We start from the raw sequence: 20,695 nt of genomic DNA, 5'->3' as shown, positions 1-20,695 counted from the left end.
ATTTCTGAAATGGTTATTTTGTGGGACTAGAGTTGTGGGCACGAGCTTGGACCTGGGGATGTGTTTAGTTCTCCTAAAAGGTTAGTGATTTAGCGGCCATGTATTGTTTTTGTTAATGTGGATTTTGTGATTTTGATATTTCTGATCTCTTTGTTTGGTTGTTAAATGCGGTTATAATTAGTGTTATGGATATTGTTCGATGTTTGATTCTCGTTTTGGGATTGGCATTTTTTATCTTTGGCTTTCCTTATAGATACTCTCATTTGTAAGCTTGTTACTTAGTTACGCCCTTTAGCCTCCCTGACGATTTTTGTGTTGGTATATTCAATCATAAATTTGTCAGTTCAGTTATCAATTCCTCATATATGTTGTTGGAGATGTGTGTTTTGACTATTTTATTTGATTTACTGAGTTTTAATTTTGTTTCTTTATGAAGTGTTTCCTTATACTCGCAGCTTTATGAGGTCTTTCCCTATGGTTCTAGACATTGCAGCTATCAACCCGGCCAAATAGGTCTTTCCTTATACTCGCTGATTGTCTTAATTTGTTTACATATGCTTGTCTCTACTTGAAATATCTTAAGCCCGAGCTTCGACTTGTGATGTTTTCAGTTGTTTTTGTTGTAGGTTGATGTGGCTCCTTTTGCTAATATCAAATCTGTGAAGAGAAGTAGCTTTGGATAATTCTTACTGTTTTTGGTAATGTTGTTTTAATTTAATTTGTTAATGTGCTTTAATTTTTTATTAACCGACTTTATTGTGATTGAACTTTGTGAAGGTGACTGTTAATGCGTCCTTTGTTTCAAGTGGCAATGCAGGAATAATGACTGCCCCTTTCATGGTCTCTAAAGACAGTATGAAGCTCCAATTTGCGACAACCTACTTAGGTATGGCGATACGAGGAAGTCAATTGAATGGTTTGTTGTATAGTTTGATTTTCACATCGAACTTTTGTTGAACTCATCATGTCTCTCTTCCATATTGCTTCCTTATCTTTTGCCCTTTCTGTTACTAATCCTATGGCTTATGTAGTAAATAGATTTTAGTTGTGGAGGGATATTGGGGTGTTGATGGAGTTTGCTTGGCCTTGAGGGATGATAAGAACGGTTGGTGTCGCTGAATATTAGTTTGGGGATCGGGAGGGGGCGTGCTTGAAGAGCTCTCGATAGGTGGGAGGGTTATTGGGTCTTTGGGGGCGGCACTAAAACTCCTGATGCGGTGATTACTATTGGTGTTTCTGACATGTTTAAGGATAAGCCGCTTTAATGTGTATCTATAACACATATACTATGATATTATTTTTAAAACTAGGGATAGGAATAAGCCGTTAATCAGCGACTTGGTACTGCTGATGGCCTAAAATTGTCTTGACACTATAATTTTTTTGGGTCAAAATTGTCTTTAAGCCGTTAATCAGCGACTTGCTACTGCTGATGAAGTCGGTGTTGGTTTATACTTTTGCGCCTGGTTTACAGTCAGTTGTTATGTTTTCCCTTCTTCGTGATGAATATTATTTCGATATGGTTCTCTCGGTTTGAATTTAGAGGTGCCGAGCATTGCTGTTTCGGTGCAGCTATAGGGCTGGCCATGATTTGAGCTTGGCGCCACTTTGAGGTTCACAATCGCAGTTGCACTAGCATTGCCTGAAAAATTGGTGCTGATTTCATTAGCCTAATTTAGACTGGTTTGTTCAGGTGCCTTTATAATTGGATTGTTATTTCCATTGACGCCTTTCTTCTATTCCTGCGACAACATCTTGTTAATTTGCGGACATAGGCCAACAGTGTTTCCAGTCCCCTGGTTTCCAATGTGGCATCTTTGCCCTCTGTTACTCTCACACTCCCACTCACACCTTTGCAACAATCGTTTCATGAGATTGTTTCCTTAGGAGTTATTGGAGTCATTGTCAGATTGCATTTCAGTACCTAGAAGCATTTTTTATTATGCACTTAAAAAACCATTTTACTAACCCTGCCTAATCAACCCACCAGCTAGGCTTGAGAAGAGGGAGCCTCAGCTCAAACACCTTGTTATGGACCTCTCCAGCTTCCTCAACAAAGCTAGCAACTCTAGTGAAAAATCTCTCGAAGGTATTTTCTCCTTTTTATTAAAAGCGATTTTGATTTCCATTCTTGTTTATTCAGTTTGATATCTTTATTGTTTGGGTATTATACTGATATTGCACTTTGATAGCTAAGCTTGAGAAGAGGGAGCATAAGCTCAAACACCTTGTTATGGACAAAGCTAGCAACTCTAATGAAAATCTCTCGAAGGTATTTTCTCCTTTTTATTAAAAGCGATTTTGATTTCCATTATTGTTTATTCAGTTTAATATCTTTATTGTTTGGGTATTATACTGATATTCCAGTTTGATTTTGTTGTTTATTCATTTCGTTGTTACGCATGGTTAATTAGTTGCGTCTAATGCTAATTATGAAATTTGGTTTCGTCGTTTATTCAGCCCCCCAATTTTGTTGATTTCATTATTTTCGCGTTTAACTCCACAAACACGCGCAGACAAGCGGTTTGTAATTCTTCCCTTGGGAGGGAATTTTTTTTCTTCGGTTGTTTGATAGAGTAGGCTTGATGACTTGAGCAGACCAGCTATATCTATTTCTTGATCTAATTCTTGTTATTTTACATAGGAGTTGTTGTGATGGCTATGGCAAAGACGACTACGGCGACAACCATGTATTCAGTACGCCATCTTAATTTTGTTTTCCTTTGTGTTTTTTTGCACTCACTTTACTCATGTTGAATTACCGCTGCTAATTATTGTTTGAGTCCCGTTTTAGGACCCATCCCCCATGTCAGCAATGGCCCAGTCGCATACCAAGCTAATTTAAAGGTCCCTAAAGTTTGCTCTCTTGTTTAGTGTTGCCTTGAACAACAACAGGACTCCCTTTACATTAAACTGTACTTTTCCACTAACAGTGTTGTCTCATTAACAAAAGACACCAACAAGGGCATCTCACCTGTCACAAATTAGGATGACATTAGGAGCAATTTTAGCTGCATAATGATGCATAATGATTTTTAAGGCTTCTTATTCGCAACTTAATTTGTTTCAAATGTTTCGGAGACATCGTATCTTGAATTTGTTTGTTCTATGTCCTGAATTCTTTGTTGTATCTCATTTCTTTTATATTCTTTTCTGAGTTCCCTCCCTAGATTTATTCCACCTTATACTCACCTTCACCCATTTGACTCCTTATCACTTATTGTACTGCCGTTAAAAAAAACAGAGGTGTTTCCTGGCTACCCCACAAGTAGACTATTGCTACTTTTAGTAGACTATCAACATTGTGATCATCTTCAGGGATTTTACAAGTAGGTTGGATTTGTTTCCAGGCTACCCCACAAGTTGGTCAATTTACATCGATTCAATGGTCATAAGTATACTTGGCAGAAACTTTTAACAGAATTTTTGAATGCTTAAGATTTGATGTAGTCATCCTCAGAAATGCTTAACAATAATCCACGGTCAACCAGTCTTAATAAATGCCCAAACACGGTAATGTTGGTTGTCAAGTATATAATCATATAGTGAACGTCCCATTCAGTCAATGTCATGATCACATTTCAATTACCATTATTACCTTCCTACCACGTATATGATGTTTAAAAACATCACTATATGATTATATACTCGACATCAATGTCAAATTTATTTTGGATATTTGGATAGCTGTCAAAATTTAATTTTCTTTCAAACTATATGGTTCTCTATCATTGATATGATAAAACATATTTTTCCGCAAATGAATTATTATTTAGTTTGTGCAACAAACTATATGGTTCTCTATCAATGATAATTTTGATTATGTAATATGTGCTTGGGCAATCTGATTTTGAATTGCAGCAAACTATTGTTGTTCAAAGATATGGTAAAGAACATTTTCTCTCAATTGTGATCAGGCCTCTTGCTTTGCTGCAATTATTTACATAGTACATATTGGTCTTATTCCTACAAGATAGCAATTACATTACATGGTCTTTGTAACATTTAGTATGATCTTATATATTCATGGTTTGTATACTCTTGTTTTCTGAGCAATTTACACCTTCATACAAGTATCAATGTTCTGTTGGTGAACCTTCATTCTATATTAATTCAGTTTTTACTGGTTGTTATTTTTCCTACGTGCAGGGAGCGAGCCTTGATGAATTCGAGTTTAGGTACAGATTAGAGCTACAAAGTTAACTTCCGAGAGTTATAATTTCGCTAGATTTACTGCGTTTATAATCCCGGATTAGTTTGTATGATATCCGAATATAACTTTAAGATTGGTTGATTTTGAAAGTTGATGGATGATGTAATTGATAATCGTAATATTATAATAATTGTAATTTTTGATTAAAATTATGGAAGTCGTTCCTTTCTCGAATTGTAATTTTTTTTAAATAGAATTTAAGAGGCCGGTTTTTGTCCACAACTGGTTTCAAAGATAGGATCAAAGAAACCGGTTTTGACCAATAATTGGTTTATGATCAAAGAAACCAGTTTTTGGTGACGACCGGTTTCGTTGATATTACCAAAGAAACCGTTTTAAATAACCGGTCTCTTAGGCTAAGATATTTGTGAGTTAGAGACCACTTATAAACCAGTTTCTTAGGCCTTTTATGTAGTAGTGTGAGTATGTAAATCTTTTTTTATTTGGTTATATACATTTCTGTCCAGATGTGTATATTTCAGCACTCGACAATGTATTTGTTTTAGATTCCGTGAGTGCTCAAATTGTCCAAAGAGTGGTAGATCTCACACATCCTTTTCCTAGATCATTTGCTTTTAACCGTAACATGCACTACGCAAGCTTCAATCGCAATGACAATTTTTCCCGTGATATCTGCTTTTAGGGTCATATAAATTTTTAACCCAAATGAAAGACCGGTCTAGGAACTATTTAACATTCGGTTTACATGGAGTATGTTGTACACAATAGTGCTATCCCGTTTGCCGCACAAATCAGTGTGAATGTTAACCTTAATTATCCCATTTGCTCTACGGTATTACCCAGTGGGCAAACCAACAATCTCGACCAAATTGGGGCACTGCGCCCGGTAGGGCGCAGAGCAACAACTAGTATAAAAAAAAAACTACAAACAGAGAAACGAGAAGAAAAGAAGAAGAGCAAACCTTGGATGTAATCGGTGTGTTTGAAGGAAGATAGGAAAAGTTGAAAATAATCGGGTCAAACTTAAACTTGATTGTTCTGTTTAGGGGGCGTTTGATACGCGCGTGGGTATAAGTTTGGAATCAGGAATCATATCCGGATGGTATGGGTTTGAACTTTGGAAATTGATTCCTCATTCTATGTGTTTGTTTCAATTTTTGGGTTGAATGAGATCGAACTTCGCCAAAGTTAAAAAAATCTAAAATACAACATTAAAAATAATTATATTTGATACTAAAAAATCATGAAAATGAAGATTTGATCAAATAAATGTTAAAAAAATTTCATTTATAATGTTCCATATAAGTTTTTTTTTCATGGTTTTTGGTTTTATTATTTGATACTCATAGGTATCAATCTCATACCCACATCCTGGATATGAGAAACCCATACCTCGTGGGTTTGAGGTATGGATATAAAACTCCTATTTTTGCAAAACAAACACTTGGTATGAGTTTGGCTCGTTCCAAACTCATACCTCATGCCTTTATGAGTTGAAACAAACACACCCTTAATACTTTCTATTGTTTTCGTCTTTTTCTTTTTCTTTGCTATGAAAACATACCAATCGCAATTGCTAAATCCTACACATTATTTTACTTAATCCAACACATTTTTCTTTATCTATTTATTTTGGCGTTGATGAGGAGTGACCATCTCATCGAACATCTGACTATTTTATTTAAGAGATGGGAACCCTTGTCATTCACACCAGTTAAATTTGGTTAGTGCTAAGGCTCCGTTTGGTAAAACTAGCTGAAACCTGAAAAGGTAGTTGAAATTTATGACCTGAAAAGGTACCTGAGTTTTATAAAAACTGTTTGGAAGACTAGCTGAAATGGTAGTTGATATTTGGTCAAATGACGTAAAAGGACATGACTTATTATTGTTATCGTTTATGTTTTTATTTTTATTGTTTTGTTATTGTCGTTTGCGTTGTTAGTAATTATAATGTACTTTTTTTCATTATATTTGCGCAAATTTCTAACATGTTTCAAAATGATGAAAACAATAATTAAAATATCAGGATTTCATAAAATAAAATAAAAACTTAAACAGTATATCATCTAAAAATGTACTTTATGGATACAAAATAAGTTTTCTATAAAATCATAAATAAAATAAAAAATTAATCAAGTTGCATCCCAAATTAAAGTAGCAATATCATCACAAACGTTTTTCATTTTCGTAGAGACTATTTAATTGAGTTTATACGAGACCATAATATAAAAAACAATAATATTTAATATAAAAAGTCGAAGGGTAAAACAGGTAGGCAAAATATAATCAGGTACCTGAAATCTCAAATGTTATTCTATGTAGCACTTTATTTCAGATACCTGTTTTGCTATAAAATGCTACTTGCCAAACACGTTCGAAAAAATAAGCTACCTGAAATTTTTGTCAAAAAAGCTACTTCAATGAAAACAGATACCTGAAATTCGTTGCCAAACAGAGCCTAAGTTAAATTTAATTTTTCACTTATATTAGGATCGGATTTTCTAACACAAATAAAATCCTACAACCTGTTGTACAGTGGCATTGTACAACAGGCCCATATATATTAAATATTAAACTAATTAGGCCCAATGAAAGAAAAAATTATACACAATTCCTTTTTTCCCTAATTCTGATTTCTCTCCAATCGACAATCCATCCTCTTTCTTTTCACTAAATTTATCTTAAACGACAGCCGACAAACCTTTCTTTTCCGTAATTCTGATTCTAATATGATGAAAGGGAAGCAATTAGCATCATAATCAAGGAGGAAAAACACGCATCTAACAATATTTTGTTGAACGAGAAGCAATTTACATCATCATCAAGAAGGAAAAATGGATCTAACAATACTCTGAGGTAAATTTCTATATCAATTATACGAACTATTATTAGAAGAATACAAGTTAAAAAGTACGAGTATATAAGAATACGGGCTATTAAGATAAGAATACGAGCTAATGTAAACAGAATACGAGCTTAAAATGATGAAGAGCTTTAAAATACGAGCACATAAGAATATGAGCTATTAAGATAAGAATATGAGTTATTAAGATAAGAATATGAGCTAATGTAAAAAAAAAAATACGAGCTCAAAAGGATCAAGAGCTTTAAAATACGAGCACATAATAATACGAGCTATTAAGATAAGCATACGAGCTAATGTAAAAAGAATACAAGCTTAAAAGGATTAAGAGCTTTAAAATAAGAGCAGAAAAGAATACGAGCTAATGTAATAAGAATAGGAGCTAATGTAAAAATATGGAAGCAGTCAGAGGAGAGAAGGGGGATTGAATTGAAAATTGGATTAAGTTAATTTTGTTTTTTTGTAAAAGTATTTGAGACTAAAATATCCTTAGATGTACAATAGCATTGTACATACAGTTGTATAATCTTAGAACTGATTTTCTAACATGTGCCCTTAGGGCACATGATATGATGATAATAAGCTAATTAGGAAAAGTTTGTTGGGAATATATCATGACAAATTAGAGTTGAAACTCATATTTACCATAATTAATGATATAATGTTAAAAACCATTCCCTACTAGCTTCTTATCATGTGCTCTAGGGCACATGTTAGAAAAACCCATGATCGGTTTCCATGTTCTTTTTAGGAAAATTTCTAATTTCTATTCTAATAAATTAAGTAGCAACTACTCGGTATTGATTAGTGAATTAAAATATTACAGAAATTAAACAATTAAATTTATAGATCGATTAAAAATTTAGTAATAACGACATGATTTCCGACTAAATATTTGGAAACAAATAAAATACCTTGGTAGTATGGAAATCTAAAATATCTACTAGTAGAAATATATACGTATCTTATTTCTTATCCCAAATTCTCAACTCATATTTTCTTACTTACAAATTTAATTTAGAAACCATACCAATTACGGTGGATTTTTTAGGTCTGAACTTAGAACACCATACCAATTACGGAGTATTAACCTCCAATGGCGGCAGATTGGTCTGCATTACCTCTGGATCTCCTTGGTGTCATTGCATTCAAGTTGAAATCCTTGGAAGATGTTATTTATTTTTCTACGGTTTGTCGGTCCTGGAATTGTGCTTCGTCCACAATTAAGCACCAATGGAGGACTGCAACAGCACTACCCTGGCTTTTACTTGCCGAAAACACCAAAGATAATCCAAATTGCGTTCGAAAGTTGTTTAATCTTAACAATAACAAGTGTTATAGCTCGATCCTCCCAGAAACGTTTGGAGCAAGGTGCTGGGGTTCGTCTTATGGTTGGGTTGCAGTCGCTAAAAGTGATCACACCGTTCAATTGATTAATCCAATCACCAAAGCAAATATTAGTTTTCCATCTTTGAAAATCATAGTAAACTTACATAAAACTAATGCCGAATATTTCGTTGACTATAATGATTGGCTTTTGCGGTACTTTTTGACAAGGCTCATTGTGCTTAAAGTGTCTCATGAGTTTGTTATTATGATAATTCATCAGTCCAACAATTACATATCTTTTGCTAGGCAAGGAGATCAATTGTGGACTGATATATTGATCAAGGAAACATGTACTAAGATTCTAGATGTTGTGGCTATGGCTGATCATGTATATGTTGTATATGATGATGGAGCAATTGCATATTGGAAAGTTAAAGAATTCTACGGTCTGGAAGCGATTAAACCAATGGATTATTCTCCTGGTAGTCATGAGATTTTCAAGGAGCCGCCGTATGTATACATAAGAATAGTATATTTGATACAATCAGGTACCGATCTCCTCATGGTGCTACGATACAAGGAACATGTGATGAATGAAGATAATGAAGATTACAATTATGATATTGTTTATCGAACAATCAATTTCCAAGTGTACAAACTTAATCTTAAAGAGAAAAATTGGGAATACATTAAAGATTTGGGTGATATAGCCTTAGTTGTAGGTCATAACGCTTCTATGTCTACTTCGTTGGCACATGACAAATGTTTGCAACGTAATTGCATATACTTCACGGATGACGAAAGCGAATTTTGGGAATTGGTGTCGGAGGGTGGAGGACATGATATGGGTGTATATGACATCAAGTGTGGTAAAGTAATACGACAATTTTACCACGGCGTTGATTCACGCTCTATATTTTGCCCACCCACCTTTTTTATTCCTCAACTTGATGTTATTGATTGTCTCAAGTATGATATTATTAAATAAGTTTTTTTTTACTAATATTGAGATGTTTGCTTTAAGTTATTTATTTATGGTCCGAAGTAGGCTTGCCGCTCTATGCCTCTCTACAGATCCATTAGAATTGTCGACACATTCTAGATACGCCTCACTGAATGAACCACTCATCGGCCATGGAAGATTGTAAAAAAAAAAAACACGGTAACAATGAACAAGTAGCGTACATGGCCAAGGTAGGCTTCACAGTCTTCATAATTCCGCCGCAAAATGATCTGTGAAGCCATATTTAATACGAGTAGCATACACACAAAAGTACAATGAAATTAAAAAAAAAAAAATTGTGTTGCTTACTACAACCATAATTAATTGAAAATTTACAATGTTTTCTCTTTGCGTAAACTGGAAATTGTGTAGAAGCCTTACACGAGGTTACTTCTCCTTCTCCTTTCTCAATCTATACTTTCAGGTTTTTTTGTGATATAGGCGGCTGCCAAACACCATATCTCGCCCCGACAGAGTATATTTTGAGTTGTTGGAAAATAGGGGCTTTTTTATGCCTTGAGTATTTTTCATTTGTCCCACATTGGTAGTGAAAGGCTTGTTTCTTGTGTTTATATAACGACCCTTCTCATACCATATCACTAGTGGGTCATGGGATCTTTTTGTGGAAGCCTTGCGAGATGCTTACTTCAGCTCGGCCCGGATCCAGATTCGTGATTTGGGATTTGGCAATCGTCTGCGGCGGGCTGCGCCTATTTTTTTGGGCCAGAGCCCAGGTGCATAGTAAAACCGAATCGTCAAATGTGGAGACATTTTTGGCTCCTCTCCTGCTCCATTTCTCCTATAAAAGGACCTGCCTTTCACTTCAGAATATACACAACACTCTTCTCTTCTTCTCGTCTTATTTTTCTTCTATATAATTTCTGGGTAAAGAAAATTATGTCGTTCCAATGCTCTCAATCTTGAGTGGGCGTGCCTGAGTGCAGTAGTGTAAATTTTTGGGGAACTACCGGTCATCTGCTGATCGTCACCACGGTCGTACAGGAATATAGTTTTCAAGGCAGTGGCTCTCATACCACGTCACTACAAATCGGTTATCTCTAATCTTTCTCATTGTTACTGCAATTTACGACTAACATGAGTCACATTCTACACCTCACTGGACTAGTAGCGGACATGACCTAGAAAGCCTTCATAATGCAGTCGCGAAAATGCGCTGTGAAGCCATATTTAATACAAGTTGCATACACACGAAACTGATACGTCACACATCACTTTAAATGTTGCAGGATAGGGATAGGTCAAAAAAAAAATCCTTGATTTGAAAATGACCGGGCCTAAAATAACCCGCCCACTTGAGTCAAAAATGACTCGACCAACAAACCCGACATTTGAAAGACCTCAATCTGGTCCGAACTAACAAGAAAAATAGAAAATGTGACATGCCTGGCCAGACCTGACTAACCCGTTTGCCAAGTCGATATATGATATTTGTTTAGCAAGGACGGCTCATAAAAAAATAGCTTTAGAATAACACTAGGAAGATGAGATATGTATCTTTAACTTAAAACTTGTAATTTCTAAATTATTAAAATGAGAATTTATTTTTACATTCGACTTACTTTACTAAATACCTAATTGTATATATTTTCTCAAAAACAACTTTGTTCTTTTTGTATATGAGATATGTATCTTTAACTTAAAACATTATTTTTATAACTTGTTGTATTCTATAATATTATTGTTATTCCTATTTTTACTTACAAATATATTTTAAATTATTAGAACATGATAAAGTATAAAACTGCATCTTTCCATTTTTTTCAAATTACTTGCATAAAAATAAACTTCATTTTTTTTGTATTTATATAGTAATTAATAAATCATTTTCTATTATATTGCACATAAGGTTCGATATGTCATGAGGCTACTGCGCAATATAAATACCCAACTTCTCAATTTAACTAATTATAAATTTATTAAATTTATCAAAAATAAATAAATACAACATATTTTTATATTCTAAAAAGGCTAATTAATTGTTAAAATGTTGAATTGTTCAAAATATTCATAATCATTTGTGTAAGTTAAACTGTTTAAAATTCATTGTTCCTAATTTTAGAAAGTGTTGAACTGTTAAAAACACCCTTACAAATAATATAAAAGATAAACAAATAACTGAGACGAAAAGAATATTAATATGACAAAATGTTATGACTTGCAAATCATTTATTTTCGAACAATTGATTGCTAGTGCATCATTCCAATGAACTTACTATGTACACAATATTTGAAACCGACCCTTCAAGCCAACATTTATACATGCATCATCTCGTTTTACATTATTTTTACGGGAAAAATATTAAACTAAGACATTTTAAATACTCTAATAATGTCATCTAGATACCTCCTTGACTCCTATGTCTCAATCATATATTTATCTTGATTTGACTAAAATACCACTTACAAAGAAAAATAAAGTTAAATTAATAATTCCGACGAATAAGAATATTTTCAACATAAATTATAAAATGATGGTCAACTCATTCTCATGATTATATAATTGTTCTAGCTTATTTCTTATGATTTATTATAAACAAATCTTATCATAATTAAATCTAAACTAAAACCAACTTGTGCAAGGATACTAATAGCAACTATTAACCAACATATAGACCACTGGAATAATAACAATAGTACATCTCCCTAACGCTACCATATCAAAAAAAAAAATCAAGAACATAGCCTTTGTATCTTATACTTTACCACATCATCTTTTAAACAACTAATCTCGCCTTTGAACTCTACTGTTCTCGCTAATTGCAATCTTAATCACCCCAGAACTCCTTTCACTTGTTGACGTAGGATATACCCTTCCATCTCTTATACTCGCACTATCGTAATTCAAGGAAGGTTTGTTACCTTATTATTACTTGCCAAAACTTATGCAAATTATTTTTGTATTCTGAAACAAAATTCATTTAAAATGAATTAGGAGCACGGCTTCATTGTGTTACTGTAAAAATTATCTACACTCCTTATTTCTTTCTTTTATATGTACCTACCTATACCGCATAACCTTTTTTCCATTCGACAAAAACATGAGTGTGTTATCATTTCGTTCCACAACATCCCAAAGTATTGATACTTGACCTCTCACCGATCTTCCAAATAGAGCGTATCTTTTATGTTTGTAAACAGAGCAGTTGAAAATTTTCTCAAATTTTTATATAGCTTATCTTTTGAAAGTGTGAAGAAGAAATTAAAGTGTTTTAAGATGGTGTGTAGGGTAGAATTAAAGAATTCTATAAATTTATAGGGTGAATGCTTTGAGAAAAAATACACCAAACATTGAATGTGTACAAACCAGTATAAGACTATGAGGCGTTGAATACTCTAAAATCTATAGAGTCCACATGCATACACCTTGTTTTATGTACTAATAACTCTTGGAAATTTAATTTACTCCCTATTTGATTTTTTTGGGGAAGCATACATAGAATTGCATAGATATTCATACACGTATCGTTGACTAATGATTGAATTCAAATTCTATTATCTATCATGGGAGCATGAAAATAATATAATCATATTAAAAAACTGTCAGTATAACATTTAGGAAATGTAAGGGGAAAAAAAAGGTAAATGTCACATGTTAAATCTATACTTTTTCAACCCAATTATATATATAAATATAAGATAAGATAAGATATATAAGATTGTTTGTATTGTACTGTATACATGCATTTAAATTAAAAAATGAAGTTTTAAAAACATTTCATAACATTTGATCTTTTTTGTGCAATACACATAATTTATTTACTTCAATTCTATAGGGAACACACATTAATTGAGTTTAATATTTTAATAACTCTAACGAAAATTATACTCATACGAAAGCATTTTTCGCTATAAATTTAAAAATTTCAGTTTCGAAATTTTTCTTGAAATATTTTTAAAATTAGCTATATTATTTATTTAATTTAATCTAATAAATAAGTTTATTAAATTATTGTTGATATTGATATTCATGTTACATTAATGCATGTAATTAATGACTAAATTGTCATAAATGGTTGTATTTAAGGCTGGGTTGACATGTGGCGCATCCATAGCATTTCAACCTAGTTATATATATATATATATATATATATATATATATATATATATATATATATATATATACTCCCTCCCAGTCACTATAATGTTCCCTCTTTCCCGAAACCGATTATTCAACTAATGTTCCCCTTTCTATTTTTAGTAACTTTTACTCTTATTTTATTCATTTCTCTTTCCTATCACCAAACCCCACACAACTATTTTACTCCTATTTTATTATTTTCCTTTATGTTTTGACCCCACAATTCTTTATTTAACTACTAATAATGCATCCCTCTCTCCTATCACCAATCCCACACAACTCCTTTACTCCTATTTTAATACTTTTCCTTAAGTATTGTGCTCATATCAAATGGGAACAATATAGTGACTGGGAGGGAGTATATATATATATATATATATATATATATATATATATATATATATATATATATATATATATATATATATATATATATATATATATATATATATATATATATATAGAGAGAGAGAGAGAGAGAGAGAGAGAGAGAGAGATTGAATCATGTGAGGCACCCTTCTTAGGGTGAGGCTATTTGGACACCTTCTAAACCGTCGGATCTAATAACTAAAGATACTCCGGATCGCCACGTGTCCCTATTTAATCATACACTCAAAGCAAATGCCAGCCAATTCTCTCATTTACGACATTTTACTCTCTCTCTCTACTCTCTCTCTCCCTCTCTCTGTCTTTCACTCATTTACTCGCTTCACTCTCAACACTCAACTACCGATTTGCGATTAACCGTTCATCATAAATCGAATCACACGCAGATTCATCATCGATATTTTGATCGCGATCGTCATCATCATCATCTCTGTTCGGTCGTCCTTTTTCGGATCTAGGTATGTGATCTTCTCATTCGTATCACTATTTTTCTTCATTTTCGATCAATTATTGTAGATCTACTATTTTCAGACGCTTTTCAATCTACTATTTTTTTCGATAATGTATTGCTAAATCATTTTCATTATAATGCAGGTTATAATCATCCTCGAAGAATTATCCGATCAGTACGAACGCAACAAAATCAATTTCGGAGCATTTTCGATCTACTATTTGTATGTCCTGTTCGCTCTCTTCAATACTTACTTCGTCAATTTTCGTTTATTAGGTTTTTCTTATTGTTCATTGCTTAATATGTTTCGTTTTTGTTAATATTGTGCTTTTTTCTTGTTGTTGTTGTGGTGCTCTGTTGATTCTGCAATGTCGATATAGTTCTGTGTTTTTGTATCATGAAACTTGGAGGTGATATTGTGAATATTGGACTGATGTGTTGTTGTTAAACCTGGGTTAATTTTGTGAATTTTGTAGTCGTTTTTGTGAATCTGGTGGAATATTTTGTGAATCTGGTGGAATATTTTGCGAATCATTCTCATTATAATGCAGGAAGTTAAACCTGCCTCATGATTGTAATCTTTTTATGATGAGTTTATGTGAATGCTTGTCTGAAGCATAGACCTTATCTTGCGAAACCTATAGACCACTTTGTCCATAATTGGTCATTTGTAAAACTTCATCTGAATGCTTTACCTTGTTTTGATATGGCTTTTAATCCTACTTATCTGGAATGTACTTATACGAAACATGACATTTTGTGTATGTGTATGAAATGTATTACTTATTATGTTTTAGTTATTTTCATTTATTTTTGTCTGAACTGTTTTAGTTATTTATATGCCTAGGTCAATTGCTCCTGTCTGCGTATACATTGCCAACTATGGACACTTGGTGTACGGATCGGGTAGTCGATATCTTTGAAGAGGCAGAGTTTGAGCTCATTAAATGGATATGCTATCTTGCCGGATGACTTTCTTGAATTGTAGGGACTAATCTTGTTCATTTGAAATATAATTTAGTAGCTACATTCCCTATCACGCAAGGGTACACTTTTAAGTCTTACAAATGTGTTCTTAAGGTATTACTATGCTCAAACTCTGCCTCATCTGTACAATTCCTTGGGTTGTATTAAAACGGAATTTTAGGTTACCTTTCTTTCCATGTACTAGTAGAAAGAATATGTATCATAGATGAATATGATAACGATGAAGATCGATCCCTACAAACAAGCCTTTCTCACGACCTATATTTTTTCGCCATATCCCAACATTTGTGTTGCTCATTTAGCCCGGCCTTCTAGTTGTGACGGTTTCCTAGCTAAATGAGCAACACCAAATGGTGGGATATGGCAGAACATATATGCCATGAGAAAGACTTGTTTTGGAGGGATCGATTATCTTCATCGTCCTCATCTTCATCTTTGATATATTTGCTTTCTTGTACATCTAAAGAAAGCTTGCCTACAATGCCCTTATAATACAACACAAGGAATTTACATGTAAGCAGCTGAATATGAGGACAAGTAATACCTTATGAACACTGATTGTAGGACTTAAAGTTGTACCCTCGCGTGATAGGGATGTAGCTACTAAATTATATTTCAAATGAACCTATTATGTTTAGTTGTCGGTCGGTGTACTTAGGTCTATCACCGTTAGTATTTAATCTTACTTTTGTATACTTGCTAAGGCACCCTTGTATAAATATGTAATCAGTAGTTTTCTATTTCGGATGTTGTATCAACATAATGTATGAATACTATGTTCTATTAATCAAGTTTATTTTCCTTTTATTTTGTCAATCCTCGAGCATCTATCTTTCATAATAACTTCGAATACAACTTTCATAATAATTTAGCTGGCATGCACTTGATGAGATTCATTTCTGTCTCTCGATCTTTGTAATGTTGATTCATAATTACGTGAATCCTATACTTGATTTTGTGAATCTTGGAGTAGTTGTTGTGAAACCTAGATCTGCCATTGTGAAACTTATTCATTTAGTTACTAACCTACTATGCGTTCCTATTATTATTTTTAGTGAATTATGGAGTCTTGGTGCAAAGGGTGTGTCGTTAATGCTTTTGAAGAAGACGAATCGTCATTTCGTGCGACTTATGTCTGTCAAAAACAAAACGCAATCAGTTTGTCTTTTAAGGAAGCGATTTGGCGAAGTTAAATTATCTTCCCCTCGCTATCACTCACAACATTCTGTTTTCAATATTCAAGGAGTTATGCATAATATATTTTCTAAACTTGATGCCTTTGAAGACAAGGCAAAGATGGCTATTGTGTGTCGGAATTGGTCTCAGATATTTCTTATTCATCCCAATGCTCCGGTGTAACGCTGCATATTGGCTTTCTCTTGAAATCAACCATGTGGAGGGTATTCTAATTATTCATAGGGGTGCTAACCTAATATTCCATACGTGCAAATGTTTTCGATGATAATATGTCAGCTAAATTCATCCTTCATTTTCACCAATATAACCATCCAAGTGCCATGAACCTTTTGAATGCTATTGATCGCGCTACAATTTATGAGAACTTATGTTCTTTACCTCCGTGATGTCTTGAACGAGCCACCTTGCAATTGCTATTCTTTGTCAACTTATTACGCAATTGTATAGATGCATGTTCTATTGATTTACCTTCTATTATGGACCTATAGCCTACATTTGCATCCCTTTTCCTAAAATACTATCTTTGTAATTTTCGGCATTGAACGTTGCTATCTTGTTTGCCGTGTTCTATTGTCGATAGTTTATAAATATAATGTATGACTACTATGTTTTACTAATGAAGTTTGCTTTGTGTTCTTTGTTTTTTGTGAATCCTTGCGTTCCCTATTGTTTCATAATAACTTCGAATGACAATTTCAATAATAACTTCAATAATAACTTCATGCCCCGTTGACATTTCCGGCCCCCTACTGTTAACCCCGTCCCCCAAAAAGAGTTCACCCGTCCCCTCCTAGGGTGTCTTTTGGTCTTTGCGTTGGTCGAATGACTATGTACAAGGGAAAGGGTTTAGGGTTGGATTAGGCGGATCCGCGGTCGCGGATCCGCCTAATCCAACCCTAAACCCTTTCCCTTCCCGTTTTAGGACACCCGGCCCCTACTGTTAACCCCGTCCCCCAAAAAGGGTTCACCCGTCCCCTCCTAGGGTGTCTTTTGGTCTTGGCGTTGGTCGAATGACTATGTACAAGGGAAAGGGTTTAGGGTTGGATTAGGCGGATCCGCGGTAGCGGATCAGCCTAACCCAACCCTAAACCCTTTCCCGTCCCGTTTTAGGACACCCGACCCCTACTGTTAACCCCGTCCCCCAAAAAGGGTTCACCCGTCCCCTCCTAGGGTGTCTTTTGGTCTTGGCGTTGGTCGAATGACTATGTACAAGGGAAATGGTTTAGGGTTGGATTAGGCGGATCCGCGGTAGCGGATCCGCCTAACCCAACCCTAAACCCTTTCTCGTTCCGTTTTAGGACACCCGGCCCCCTACTGTTAACCCCGTCCCCCAAAAAGGGTTCACCCGTCCCCTCCTAGGGTGTCTTTTGGTCTGGTCGTTGGTCGAATGACTATGTACAAGGGAAAGGGTTTAGGGTTGGATTAGGCGGATCCGCCTAATCCAACCCTAAACCCTTTCCCGTCCCGTTTTAGGACACCCGGCCCCTACTATTAACCCCGTCCCCCAAAAAGGGTTCACTCGTCCCCTCCTAGGGTGTCTTTTGGTCTTGGCGTTGGATCAAGAACAGTTTCAGATTATAAATCATATAGCTTATTTTTGAATCCTATAGCTTATTTTGTGGCGGGGTTTATTTTGTGCATCTCGGGTCTTATCCCCGGATTCGGACTATATAAATTTTATGCCTTATTTTGTGAATCATAGAGGTTAATTTGTGAAGCGGGAGTTATTTTGTGAATCTCGGGTCTTCTCCTAACATTCGGACTATATAAATCTTATGCCTTATTGAAAAGAATCCTTGAGGTTATTTCGTGGCGGAGAGTTATTTTGTGAATCTCGGTCATATCCCCCAAAATAGACTATATAAATCTTAGTTCTTATTTTTGTGTATCCTTTCAGCTTATTTTGTGACGCTAAAGATGATTATTGTGAAACAGGCTACAAGATGAAGCGACCATCACAGGCGCTTCTGCACCAGGCATTGTTGAGCAAGCTGCCGCTCCTCCGCCAGCAAAAAAACAGAGGGTGCGTACAGAGGGACTGCCTACAGTGAGGACTCGAATATCGCCAAAAGGGTTGTACAACTTTCTGAAAGATACGAAAAATCCACCGAGCGATCAGCAGATTCAAGCTATAAAAGACATGGGCTTTGGCGGTCTGTTAATGATTGAAAAAGACAAGGTTCCCGGGGACCTTGCTTATTGGCTAGTGTCAAATTACAACCCAGCAAAGGGATGGTTATTTGACAAAAAACTCCCTGTATTAGAGGAGGACATCCATCTTTGCATGAGCATTCCAATGGGTTCAAGACCTGTTGAGGAAGCGTCACATGTGGATAAGTGTCCTGCTTATTTAGCTACGTTGGAAAACTTCCGAAAGCAATATCCACACAAATATATCGATGATCACCACGTCTTGAACAAATTATCCATGCAGAAAGATGGTGGAGATGACTTTAAACGAAATTTCATCGTTTACATATTCTCGTCTCTGTTGGGTGGTGTGCAAGGGAATCGCGCAAGTTTGAGGATTTTAAAAAGTTTAGGTGATACTTCACTGATTCCGGAATTCAATTGGTGCAATTTCATCGAACAGAAGTTAGCTGACCAAGTTGGGTCTTGGCAAAACAAGGAGTGGAGAGATGTCAAACGCTTGAAAGGAGATAATTTTTTTAGTGAACCCATTATGGTGCTCGTGTACATTTACTTGGACCGTTTCGTCTACAAATCAAGATTGGTCATAAGAAAGTTTCCAACTTGTTGTAATTGGACGAAAGAAAAAATTGCAAAAAGAATTAAACAGGAGTTGAAGGCAAATAAAGGTTTCGGTCAAGGTTTTGTGGAGCCTCCCCTTGTCATGAGCTACCACACACTCGCACCCGCACCTCAGCCACCGGTCACAAAGATTGAGCATGTTCAGTCCAAATTAACCATCCAATACCACGAAGAAGGCAAACCAGATATAGGGTCTGATATTCCACATTGTGGTGACAAGGAAACTGATGGCCTTAGTGACAGTAAGTGTGAGATTGTTCACAAACTTGCTGAAGCCGCAAAGGCAGCGGCTGCAGCTTTCGCTAGCTGCAGATCTCTTGCTATTCAAGCTACGATCAAGCTACCTTCCTCAGCAGCGGTTTCTACTATGGTGGCAGCCGTTAATGGTATTGCGGACGGGTATATTTCATCCCAACAGGATGAGTTTGATGAGAATGTTAGGGATGAAGAAAATGCCGATGATGGGAATAAGGAGGAAAATATAGAGATGGGTAATAATGAGGATGCTAAGAAGGATGAGGACGGTGAACTGAATTTGGACAACGTGGTCAATAATATCGTTGAAAACACGTTATCCATTGCAGCGAATGTTGTGGAGAATGATCACGTTGTTAATGACGATGTGGACAAGATGGGTGGATGGTCCGACGCTGATTTACGTGCGGCATTGGAAATTATGGATGACACTTTTGTACCGATTCGTCCACCAGATCCCAAAGTGACAAGCAAACCCATTCGGAAACGTCGTAAACCAAGATTGCCAACCCCATCAGATTGCCCACGGTGGAGGCTGCTAGCAGACGACGATCATTTTTTGTCTTCTGAAGAAGACAGATCTATTGATCCTCAGTCCCAGCCAACACCAACACCAGTTATCGAACTAGCCGAAACCCCAATTGTTATTGATTTACCTGATACTCCAATGATTCCAGTCGTCCGTCCACCATCTCCGAAACTGTGTGTGGAAGAATCGAGCAATTGCACGAAAAACCATTGGTCACTCACTGTACATTCGTCGTCATCATGGAAACCGTTTGTCGGTGATGAAACCACCGGTCCGTGCCAGAAAGCAGAAGAAGAGGGACCAGGTGAGGAAAGCATACAAGGTGAGGAAAGAATAGATCAGTGTCAGAGGGAAGAGGATGAGGGAACCAGATTTCCTACATTCTCGGTACCATCAGTTTCTGATCATGTTGATGTCAATAATGTTGATGTCAATACTCCTGCCATTGTGCGTCCTAGAAGAGAGATAATTCAAATTTCTTTGCCTATCGATCTCCGTATCTCCAAAGAAACATCGGTGTTATTACTCCTTTTAATAGGGAGGAGAAAATCTTTGTTGGATTTCGGGCTTTGCTCAACAAAGAGAACAAAGGTATTTGACTATGAACTTGTTTTGTAAATCTCAGGTCTCATTTTGTGAATCAGACAAT

At 35.3% G+C, this 20,695-nt stretch overlaps 1 long non-coding RNA gene across 2 annotated transcripts; it reads left to right on the top strand.

Annotated features, from left to right (window-relative positions):
- The first annotated feature begins 1,836 nt into the window (after positions 1–1,836).
- On the top strand, positions 1,837–3,186 carry LOC141615300 (uncharacterized). Of its 2 annotated transcripts, none has more exons than XR_012529787.1 (3): positions 1,837–2,089; positions 2,198–2,272; positions 2,645–3,186. It is a non-coding gene; the product is annotated as an uncharacterized LOC141615300 (long non-coding RNA). The 2 variants fall into 2 exon arrangements; XR_012529786.1 differs by having other exon boundaries at positions 2,193–2,272.
- Positions 3,187–20,695: the final 17,509 nt, after the last annotated feature.

The sequence above is a fragment of the Silene latifolia genome, chromosome 11 (genome assembly GCF_048544455.1).
Source record: "Silene latifolia isolate original U9 population chromosome 11, ASM4854445v1, whole genome shotgun sequence".
Lineage (NCBI taxonomy): Eukaryota > Viridiplantae > Streptophyta > Magnoliopsida > Caryophyllales > Caryophyllaceae > Silene > Silene latifolia.
The sequence above is the reverse complement of the archived record's forward strand: the minus strand, read 5'-3'. Positions and strand labels throughout refer to the sequence as shown.